The 11887-nt window shown below is 37.8% G+C and overlaps 1 long non-coding RNA gene across 1 annotated transcript in view; it reads left to right on the forward strand.

Annotated features, from left to right (window-relative positions):
* LOC308060419 overlaps positions 1 to 11887 on the forward strand; it is a 78978-nt gene that overhangs the window by 8491 nt on the left and 58600 nt on the right. The gene's annotated exons all lie outside the window — the stretch shown is intronic.

Consider the following 11887-nt stretch of genomic DNA (forward strand, 5'->3'; position numbering starts at 1 on the left):
ATGTTTAAAGTCATTGAAGTATTTTCCAAAAGGAAACATTTTACATCAGAAAACAAGAAGAAAGAGAGATGAGAGGCTTCCAGACTGAAGCAGAGTATCAACTCCTACGTGGTGGTCTCATCATCACACTCAAAGAGCACTTTTATACAGAAGAGTTGTCAGATAAAATTTCACATCAGTCAACACACTTGTTCAACATACAAAACATAATAACACAAGAAGTATGCAAGTCAGCATGTTTAAATATCATAAATCACGGAAGAGACATGTTGTCCATCCATGAGAAAAAATAAATCAGCATTTTCATATGGTATTACAGAAGTGGAGCATCAACTGCCTCCTTTCTGTACTTTGCTGTTAATAGGACTTAATTACAGCAGAAAAACCGTACATTAAGTTTTTAGAAAGGGATGGAGCTAAGACAGGGTACAGTGGGGTAGGGACTGTACTCACCTCCAGTTCCAGAGCAGCCACAGGTGCTGAACAGTGTCCAAATGTCTGAATTTCCACAGCTGTGAACTGAGACACTACCTTAGAAAAAACATTTTCTGTGCTTCTGTTTCTGGAATTGAATAAATATTTCCTCATTTCACAGGGCCTCTGCAAAATGATAGGATCAAGTGTATAAATGGCAGGGAGATCTTGGCTAAAAGTGATGACATGCAGCTAGGCATATAGTACCTTTATTATATAATAGATTAACAAAAGGAATGATATATTCTTTAGTTGATTGCTATGTGAAGCAATGCAAGTATTTATTTTACACCAAACAGATTTGTTGTAGATGTTTTGTGGAAATGGCAATGTCTTACAGAGTTATCTTTAAAAGGGTGTGCAAAATAACTATGAAAGAGGGTTTTGTGAGAAAAAGAATGGTCTGCAAAGGCATGGTATAGCATTATAGCAACATTACAGAAACTGAAAGTATAACTTACAGCAAAGACTTGGTCATAAAAAGTGTATTTATTCTTTAAATAAAATTATTTTAATTTTTATTTTTATTTATTCTTTCTTTTCCAGAATTTTTGGAATTACTCCTAAAGTAATACCCAGCTGTTCAAGTGGGGCATGTTTTATTAAAGTTACCATATACTGAGATACATCCTACTTTACTCATCAACCATTTTTCACCAGCAAAAAGGAGATTTTATGTGAATGAGGTGATGGGAACTGTTGGTGCATGTGAAGACAGATCAAGTTCTTACATTTTACACCCCATTAAGAGTCCTAATACAATTCATAGCTGCAGCAAAACCATTGTGTAATATTTCATGGCATATTGTCACATATATACGGAACTTTACTTACAATCTTAATTCCTAATTTTAGAGTGTTTATTACAAAAGGACAACCGGAGTGCAGAAACATTCCTTTTAAGGAATGCCTCAATTTATGTTTAGTTCATAATTTCAGTGATAGACTTCAACTCCACCCAAGCTTTTCCCTGAATTTTGGCAAGGTATACGTAGTGTTCATAGCCTATTAAAAAATATGGATAGAACACTGTTACCCTTTTGGGAATTATTTGTTTGTTGTTAATGCTTCAGATTTAAATATAAGCATATATTTAGGAGGTGCATTCAACTTTCAATAGGTTCAGCGCTACACTAAGGAAAGTTCCTTCAGAGATATGTAAAATAGTTAAGAAGGCTGCATACAGCTGATTTCAAGGAGAGAGGTAAACAAATATTCTTGCCTATTGAGGTTTCTGACTTTTATTTATTATATGCCTTAATGTATTATGCTTTACCTTACTTAGTTTTACAAAGCTGTTATTAATATATTTTATTCATAAAAGTGACAAAACTATGTTGCTAATCCTCCTGACTTCATAATAAAGCATTACTTATTGGCGGTACTATAACATGTATTTTCAATAATGCAGAAACAAACTTGGGTCCTTAGGTAATAAAAGTTTCCATGTAAAACAACTGTTGTTTGGCAAAAAGTGATCCAAAATCTTTCTAAAATCCCTAGCACTTTGAAAACTTTTTGGGATTTCATGCGTGGGCTTTGCAGGTGCCAAGCCACTGCCTTTGCACTCTGTGCATTGCTGTGCAGGGTCATCATGCCAGCAAAGGAGAGCTTGGTTTTGTACCCACAAAATCAAGGCTGTGGGGAACAAGACATTCTGTTGCACTTTGTCTTTTCATTAAATTTGAGATTGATTTGTAGCAACATCTACTTTGTTTCACCAAAAGGAATTTGGGTATATCAGGCAGGAAGTTTTGGTACAACTGTCAACTTACAACTGTGGTTTAGTCCCTGCTGAAGTTTTGGGAAGCACGAAGCATATAATATTAGATTGGATAATAAGCATGCCCCAAACACTTGCTGGTGCTTTAATGATTCCCTTTCTTGAGCAAAAAAAGAATTAGCATTCCAGTATTGCAGTGTTTTGCGCCTTCATGTGGCTTCCTTGACACCCTATTAAAACAAAACAAAACTGTTTTGTGAAGGTACAGGTCTGAGCTACAAAGCGCAGGTCCAGACCTCATTGTGAACCAGATGCCGCACTCAGTTATAATCACCAGTCTCTTGCTGGTCAGAAAGCAGAGAAAAAGCTAGAAGTCATTAAAAAAAATTTGAAAAAAAGATTACTGTCTAAAAACTCTTTGTTTCTGTAACATTGCTATATGGCTAAATAGATATCTTTTAAAGAAAGGACAAAGCTCCCCTTTTTTGATATTTTATATTATCAACATATTTTTTACTTTGTATGAATTTATCTTATGTAAGTAACATTAGCCATATATTTTCAGTGTTTCACAGTGCTGGGACAGCCCAGAGTAATGTGCTGGATGCAGAACTGCATCCATCTCCCAAACAGCCAGAGAGCTGGCCAGAGGGGAGCTTACACAAGTGTTAAAGAATCAGAGGGTTCCAGCCTCCATTCTGCAGTCACTGGTTTTTAGTTGCTTTGGTCAAACCAGAGGCAGACATCCCAAGAATGAAAGGATTTACAAGCATCAAACGTGTTTCTGCTTCAGTGCTATGGGGTAGCCCAGTCCTCAAGGGATTTCTTGCCCCCCGCCCCATGACTCTGGGTGGGCGCTGTGCAGGGGAAGCCCGTTTGGCAGGGACAGGGTGTAATTGTTCCTGTAGCTGTGGCACCGGTGAAAAAGAATAAAAATACTGAAATTGGCCATTGACTTCAGCACTGTAGCTAATACCTTTCCTTCTGTTCCATGACACTTTTTAGGCTTTGCCATTTTTTGAATACATTCACTGGAAGAAAACAGTCAGTATAGGTTTTTTTAAAAAAGCTAAGACCATTTTTTAAAATTTTATTCTTTTTTTCCCCTTGTTATTATATTGTAAATATGAAGTGTATTGAACTCAGAGTATGCTTTTGCTAATGATATCGAATGCTCAAAACATAGTCTGAAGTTAGAACTACTCATGTCTGAATCACATGAATCTGAATCACTGTCCTACATTATGCTACAAATTGCTACTGTTCATAAGAAATCTTGTATTATAAACAACTGTCTTCCTAAGCCTCAGGTGAGTTTAAATGAAAGCATCTATTCCCTCTGTGTATTCTCTCAACCTTCTTGCCAGATGGTGATCTTGATGTTTTGAAGGGTTTCTTCTGTAAAACTATGAATTCCATAATGTTGCACCATTGGCTGTATAAGAAGGTTTTCTGACTTTAAATAATCCATATTTCTAATATCAAGTATTCATCACTGCATGTACCACTAATAGGAATAGTGATGGAAACTGTCTCCACCTGAATTTAAGTTCAATCATAAAAAGGTGCTAAATGTGAAACTGCTTGAAACACAATGTTTTCAATAACCAGCAAACCCCATTTAAATTTTACACAGGTCAGTATGATTTTTGTGTTAATTTTTCCTGCTCAGTCTCACTTGCCCAAAATGGGCTACAATAAATCCAGGACTACTTTAGCATATCACCAGAGTTGTTCTTGAAGGAAGGACTAGAACTATGATCTCTAGGAGCACAGTTAATCAGATATAAACTAACTCTGCCTTCAAGAGAGTCACATTCTGTAATTACCAGCAAGATTTCAAATGCTAAAAAGACTTTGCAGACCAATGTCGGCCTTCTGCATTTTATCCAAAGCAGCACCTCAGTGTTGCAATATGGATGTGGCAGTTCCTATCTCTTTAGTCCTGTCCTCTAGAAACACTGTAGATACTTCAATTTCCTCTTCGTTTCCTCTCTCTTAAGAGTATCCCCTTTTAAGAAAACCCTGTAAGGAGCTTCTCACATTCCCCCAGCAGCAGAGTACATCCATGCTGGCAAAAGTGTCTTCAGCATCAGCTTGCACGAGTCCTTTGCAATTCATGGTGTGGTCAAACAAAGTGACACTGTGAAGCCAGCTGCTGGCCCCACTGGAGACCTTATTACTATGACAGCCCACGACAAAACAAAATTATGAAAGGGGGGGGGGGGGGGGAAGGTTTTCAGCCTCCCTTCCTCTGAGGAGCAATTGGGAAGGTTATACCTGTAGTTAAGGTACGAGACAGCACCAAAACAACCCCCTCTCTTTCCTGAAAAATTGCATTTGTACCAAGGCAGGAAAATGAGGAAACGAGAAAAGTGCTCCTCTCTATCTTTTCTTCATTAAATTGTAAGTAATGATCTGCTTAACAGCAGTAAATATACTCATCTTTTATTGTCTTTGAAAGATTGAAGAAATATTTTTTCAGGAACTGCCGTGTGAGCCCAAGTCTCACTGACTCATTGGTGCTTAAGCTACTTCTGAAAATGCGACTGCGTAATAGATTTTCTACTTGGGGATAAAAAAATGGTTATTAGGAAGTACAAGACTAAGTAACATGAAGACTGAAAATTTTACTATTAAACAAAAAATACATATTTATGAGATTAATTCACTTCTCATAACATAGTGCAATTCTCCTGGGAAATGATAAGAAATCTGAATTCCATAATGTTGTAAACAACAAAAACTGCAGTTATTGTAGAGCTAAATAAATTATTTGTATATGTGTTTACTTGCAACAGAATATGCAGTATAGCTGGTTTGGAAGTAAAGAGAAGTGATGCACATATGTATGATGATTCATATCTACAGCTAGATTAAAAGATAATAAATTAAATATGCTAATAATGCATAAAAATATTTGCTAACAGGAATCATTTTTTCTCATTAATGGGGTGAATGTATTGTATATTGATCATCATTAACCATTCACTTTTAAATAACATAAAAAAAAAAGAAAAATCAGCATATCAAAATGAAACCATACTTGCATGTTTCATTGGGAGATCCTTTTTCAATAGACCAGCTCTGGGAGTTAATGAATATACTTTCTTCTTATCTGAACATTAATCTGATACTTGTTTTAGAAGTATTTGGGGGGAAATAACTCCATAATAATAAAGCTGTTGCTAGGAGGCCTGGAGAAACCTAAACCAATTTGACTTGGAGAAACAGATAATCAGTATCTTAGTGCTTTCTTTCTAATGTGCCCCTTGTGCTTTTCCCTGAGAGCAGGAAATCAGTGAGTGGAGAATAAATCTCCATTCTGATTGTTTACAAAGCATAATGAGGGCCTGAAGCAAAGAAATGCATCATTTGCTTTATACCTGCGGCTGAACTGCAGTGCATCCCATCAAATACCTGCCGAATACCATTTGAGACGTAACAAAAAGCCATAATTTCAGATGAATACACCCTTATCTTGCAGAGGGTATAACTCCTTGGAGGAAACTTTAAAAAATTCCATCCTTCAGAGTGTTTCTGGTTGTTTCAGATTTTTTAGCAGTGGCCTCATATTTCAGTTCTCTCATTTTCTTCTTCGTTCTTCTGTATTACTCATTCTGAGTAACATCTGATCCAAATGTAATTTGCTGCCTTTATTTCTTTCGGCTCCCTCTTTTCCCAAATCTTGCTTCTTCTCTTCATTCATCTCTACTCCCAGCCTCATTTGGGAGAAGGAGAACTGAGATTTCCACAGCATCCCCCAGCCCTGCCCCACCAAAAACATGCTGCTTGTTTTCAGCCGTGTTCACTCAATAACTAAATTTTCCAAGAAACCTCTCTGGGAGCTTCAGTGGCTCCTTGGACATCTCCAGATTCCCACCCTGTATTGCTTACCACTCCTTGCCTGGCACCTCTTACTCACCATGGTGCTTCTGACTCTCAGATCTAAAACCTCCTTTTTCCCTCTGAGCATGTTGTCCCTACATCTGTTTCTCCACTCCTTGCTCTTGGATCTCCTCTTGCTTCTCAAAATCAAGCAGCTCTAAAATGGAGCTTCTCTTCCTAAAATGCCTTCCCTCGCCCGTTGCTCTACCACCAGTTTTCTCTGCAATGCTGAAGCTCAGTATTAGCTTCGGTATTTTTCACTTTATTCTCCTCTTTACATTAAGACTTTCACTAAATCTTCTTGCTTATTCTGGACCGTTCCAAATAACAACCCATTTTGATTAGTATGTGATAAAAAAAAGATCCAACAGTGATTGTCTCATAACTGGCATTAACTATTTCCTATTACTCTCCTTAACTGGCCTTTCTTTAATGTATACAATGTACGCCATTTCAAATAAACTTTACCCAACACTCAGATTTACTCAACAGAGTCCCCATATATATCTTCCTCATAAAATTCAGGCTTCCTTACCCCCATTTTTAAGGCTCTTTGCAGCTTTTATCTGACAATATCTCCTCTGTATTTTCTCTCTACTCTCCTCGTCTCTCCATATTACTAAGATTTCCCTTCATCCTTCTTTTTCCTGGTACTCTCCAAGCAAGTTCATTTTTCCTTCCTTTTTTGTTGGCTTTCTCTTTTCACTTCAGTCCTCTAAAAATATATAGACTGTAATATATATCTATTACTTTATGTTGTAATCAACTGTTAAGCACAAAAACAAAACGCAAAACCAGTCAGATGTATGCCTTTGACTTCTGCCTGATATTTACAGCTCAAAAGGAGGGGAAAAAAGCTATTCATTACATTTCAAAAGAAGAACAAAATACATTGCTCTTTGTCTGTTGTTGTATAAGGTACCACAAAGGATTTCTGTAAGTGGTATTACCTATGTTAAATTCACTATAGTCAAGCTCCATCAGTGAGACTTTAATTTCTCTGTTGCAACAATAATTTTCTTAAAGTCTTGATCCAGCAAAGTACTTAAATACATGCTTTTTCTCTGACTTGTGAGTGACCTCACTGTAGATACCGGAATTGCACACCTCATATACTTGCAATTAAGCACACAAATAATTATTCTACTGAAATTGTGCTTTAAGCTTGCTTAGGTGGTTTATTACATTCATTTTTCATTCAGGAAATAAAAGAAATAATTTAAAGAAACATATATTTAGCAAGATGCTGAACTTAAGCATATTTTTCAGGTTTTAAAATATTTTTAGCTGAGACATTAACTTCCTTTTACAGACTGAGACATCAGTCTGCCAACTTTTGTGGAAGCTCTCAGATAAAATAAAGAGTATGTTAAAAAATTATGAAATCTCCTTATACTAACACCTGAGGATGATAATGATTGCAATTTCTTCTCTACCTCACATAAAGAATGGCTTACCATAGTGACATGTTGTAAAATGTATTCCTGTTAATGAATACAGACTTCCTCAGAAATAGAGATATGGATAAATGGCTATGGAAATGTAACAATATATGCCATAAAGTATTTATTGTCAAAAGATCAGTGTTCTTTCCCAGGTACTACTCCAAGTCATTATAGCATTAGTAATGGTGCAACTACTGCAAAGTCTAATTGCTTTGTGTCTGGAGCCAAACCAAAAAGGCCAAATGCATATAGAAAAGGAAAGCAAAAAGACATAATATTTATCTGGTACTAAAAAATGAATGCACCCTTAAAATACTAGGCAGCATAGGAGGACTTCTTGGAATATGGAGTAGAATTTATATGCACATAATAAATTTTAAGCTTACAAAGGAGGGAAACTTTTCTTTATAGATAAAAGCAACTCTTTTTCACTCTTTTAAACATTTACAAGTCAAGATTTCCAATATTAATGAATAAAGCTTCATAATTTGGCTGTGATGAGAAATACTTACCACTTCCTCAGGGAAGGGAAATTTCATGACTTGATCATATAGCAACTGTTCAACACACTCACAGAGGAGCCGTGAATGCAGCTTGGCTCAGACTCTTGGTTTTTAACCAGTTTTTTCCTCCCAGAAATTCCCCCTTTTTGGATATCTGCTTTTGACAAATGCCACCTTCACATATCTTCACCACTCCTTCCAGATACCTGCTTCCAGAAACTGCTGCATTAAAAACATCAAAAGCCTCCACTGTTTCAAAATACGTATGACACTGAGACAATAACTTTCAAGGTCACTTCCCAGAATCTTTTCTATTGATCAGCATTAAAAACAGATTCCCATAAGACGTCTGGCTGGGCAAATGCCTATTAGACTATTGCTAGCAGCTCCTGAGGGCTTAATGTGTTTTATGGAACAGCACATGTATAAATGTAGATCTTTTTCCTCCAGATATCCCATTGCTGCATTTAAATATTACATAATGTACAGGCTGGGAGCAAACCAGGGGATTTTCTCACATATTCCACTGTTGCAGAGGAGCACAAAAAGCTGAGCTCTGCAATGCCCTGAGCGTGCTGGCCAGGAGTCAGCACAGCTCTATGCAGCCGAGATAGTCCCTTAGATCTGCGGGATCAGAGGTTCAGCCTCTTCACTGACAGACCACTGTTAGGCTTTTAGCAGGCAATTTTGGGTTTATGTTCTCATTTTTAAACATCCCGATCTGTACTTGCTGCCAGGCCAGGAGTAGCTTTGGGCACCAGTGGGGTCTACTGTTAAGGAAAGGTGTTACTTCTCACATGTGTGGGGAGAGGTGCTGGTGTGTCTCTTCTGCCCTGCTCAAGGGGAGGTATTGCAGGACGGTGCTCTGAGATCAGCCTCCTGTGAGCTGGCCAAATCCCATCTGTCTAGAGATGCTCTTTTCCCAAATCAGTTATGAAACCATTTTCCATCTTGCTGTGGTGATGGGCAATGCTGCTTAGAATTCCTCGGTTTTAGTTATGAGCAAGTATTTCTGTGGTGCCACTGTGTTCAGGCTTTGGGGAGGCTGGCAGTTCTGAAGAGGAGCAACGCAGGATTCCAAAGATCTTCTCTGTTCCTATCACATGGGAAAAAAAATACTGTGCAGTTCACTTTCCAGTGCAACGTTTAAAAGCTGCCGACCCCCTTTCTGAAGCTGGGGCCCCAGTTCCATCCTGTATGCACACAAGAGACACTCATGCCCGCACATCTTACTTAATTGAGGACTGAGTCATTCCCTCCTACATTCAAACCCATGTTCCCGACAGCTGCTACACAGTGTCTTATGCAGCTTTTTGTTTTTTTTTGCTGGAATTTTCCTGCATATACTATGAATTTCTTGTTGAATCATGGTCATGGTCCTCCAAAATCCTGATATTCCCACTTTCTATTGGCAGAGCATCAATAGATGTCCTTCCTGTTGTCAGTTCTGCTGCTGTTGCTCTTATAAAGGTGTTTCTGGGAGTTTTGAGAGGTTTAATTCCTTTAGACAAAGACACCAGCATCAGCCTGGTTCCCATGGCTACCAGCTCCTCAATCTCTCCTCAGTACAGATTTCTCAGCTGCTCTCATTAAAAACAAAAAAAAAAAAAAACAAAAAAAAAAAAAAAGGAAAATAAAAATCCCTCCCGTATCTCTGGGCACTGCAAGTTGAATTTCAGCTTCCTCCTGTTATTCACACTGGCAGCAAGAAATCCCAAAGAGAAACTTTAAAGGAACACGGGAGTGTGAAGACCCACTTTGACCATTCCACACAAGGCTACTGCTGTCACACGCACATCATAAAATCCCATGTGTAAATCTATCAAACTCCATCATAAAAATTTTTTTATGTTTTTTTCCTTCATTCTTTTCAGTTAGAGAATTGAGTGGATAATTCATTTTTCTGGTTTCCTTGACTAATTTTGGTTAAATTTTTGGCACTCTCAAATCAAAGAAGTGAAAAGAACATTTGGAACCCAAATGAGAGCGTTTTGTTCCCCTTTTTCACAAGAAAGAACAAGGCATGCCAAAATTACAACATTTCATTTTCAATCAGGGCAAAATTAACAAATACAATAGAAATTAGAAAATATAGAGAGGTAGCTCTGAGAACCATTCACAGAATGAAGTAGGAAATTTAATTCCTTCTTCTTCAGGCAAGCCAAAGCCCAATTCCCTGGCTGAATAAATTTTTTTTTTTTTGCCTTATTTCAATAAGTCTTTAAGGACTTTGCACAAAACCTAACTCAGTTTTAACAGTTTTCTTTCTGCACCATATCTTATTTACTGGTGAGGTAGATAACACAGTCTCCTGAAGTGCTTTTATACCAGGAGAAAACATCAAATTCAGGATTTTCAGGTCCGGAGAGAGTGTCCCAAGCCATTAGCTGCTCAGTGAGGATTCCTTTACCTCTCATTTCTAAATCTAGTCATACACATGGGCAAAATTCACTTTAAGTGTATGAGTAGCTTTAGGATGAACAAGCCTGCACTTCTTTAATTCAATAAATTGGTTTTAAAGCTCTAGTCTTCTGGTGGTTGACCAAAACAGCCTGTAGAATTTCAGAGGAGATCTGATTAATATCTTACAGTCATACATTAGCATGTCATGCAATACCTGATGGCCCAAAATACCTGATTTGGGTGTAATTTAAACAGGAACAAGTCTAGAGTGTTGGGGAGCCTCACGCTGATTTACCACTGTATGTATTACCCAAACTGCACAAAACTTTAGAAAACAGAAAATCTTCTGGTGGCATAATATCAGTGGCAACTGGTTGAGAGACGGGGATAAACTGTAATTTTGGAAAAAAAAATAGTTTTTCTTCTGAACTATGAAGTTAAAATAGTAGCTCTGTACATAAAATACGGTGCCATGATTTTTTTCTCAGAACTCATGCAAGATATTAGCTGAACTGAGGAAAAGCAACCAGATTTAGACACTAGAAATCAGTTAGCTAACAAAAAAGATATTTAAGTTCAATGATAACAGCAGATCTTTCTAAAGATGTGATTCTTTTGGGACAAATATGAGACGAAATTTCAGTCTTGTATAGGATTCCTATATGACTTTACAGCTTGTTCTTTGTTAGGAGCCTGAATTAAATCAACCCTGAAAAGTATTTTCCTGCAATGACACAGCCGTCTGCAGCTCTGCTACACCAAGTGTCTGCCGTCATGGTAGTTTAGCTCACTGATCCCTTTGAGGGATCACTGTCCTAATGACATTAATGATAGGGCTATCTGGTATCCGAATTTCCCCACATAGGTCCAGTTGGCTCTCTGGAAGAGCTGCATGATGGCACGTGAGGAATGTGTACATTTGCCTGGGATTTAGAGATAACAAAAAAACAGGCCGGAATAGTTTCTTCATCACAGGTTTCCTGCTATGTGAGGATCAGCTTTTCACCATGTGTGCAATGAGGCTGACGTTTCTGGAAGGCTTCGAACCTCCTACATATGTGTGGTAGAAGTGGCCTCTCTGCGCACAGTAAATACACAATCGGGGTTACTGTGGACCATCTGTGCAGCACACATGGGGAATATGACACTTTCTGTCATCATTAAACATAATACTCGCTTATGGCTCTGCACAGGCTTAAATGGTGGTCACAGCAGCTAAAACAAATATAATCAATCCACAGCCATCCACACTCCTTCCATGCTGGACTTCTCTATAGAAATGTCTTCTTCCCAAAGCTCAGGGTAAAGGTGCGTTTCATCTGACCAGTTGACAAATTCATCTGACCAGAAATATCCAGTTCTGTACAATTCACCCCCTCCTGCAGCAATATATTAAAATAGGTCAGATGAACTGCTGCCTACAACTGCCCAGTTCTCTTTCTTTTTGACAG

The sequence above is a fragment of the Falco punctatus genome, assembly GCF_963210335.1.
Source record: "Falco punctatus genome assembly, chromosome: 3".
NCBI classification, from domain to species: Eukaryota; Metazoa; Chordata; class Aves; order Falconiformes; family Falconidae; genus Falco; species Falco punctatus.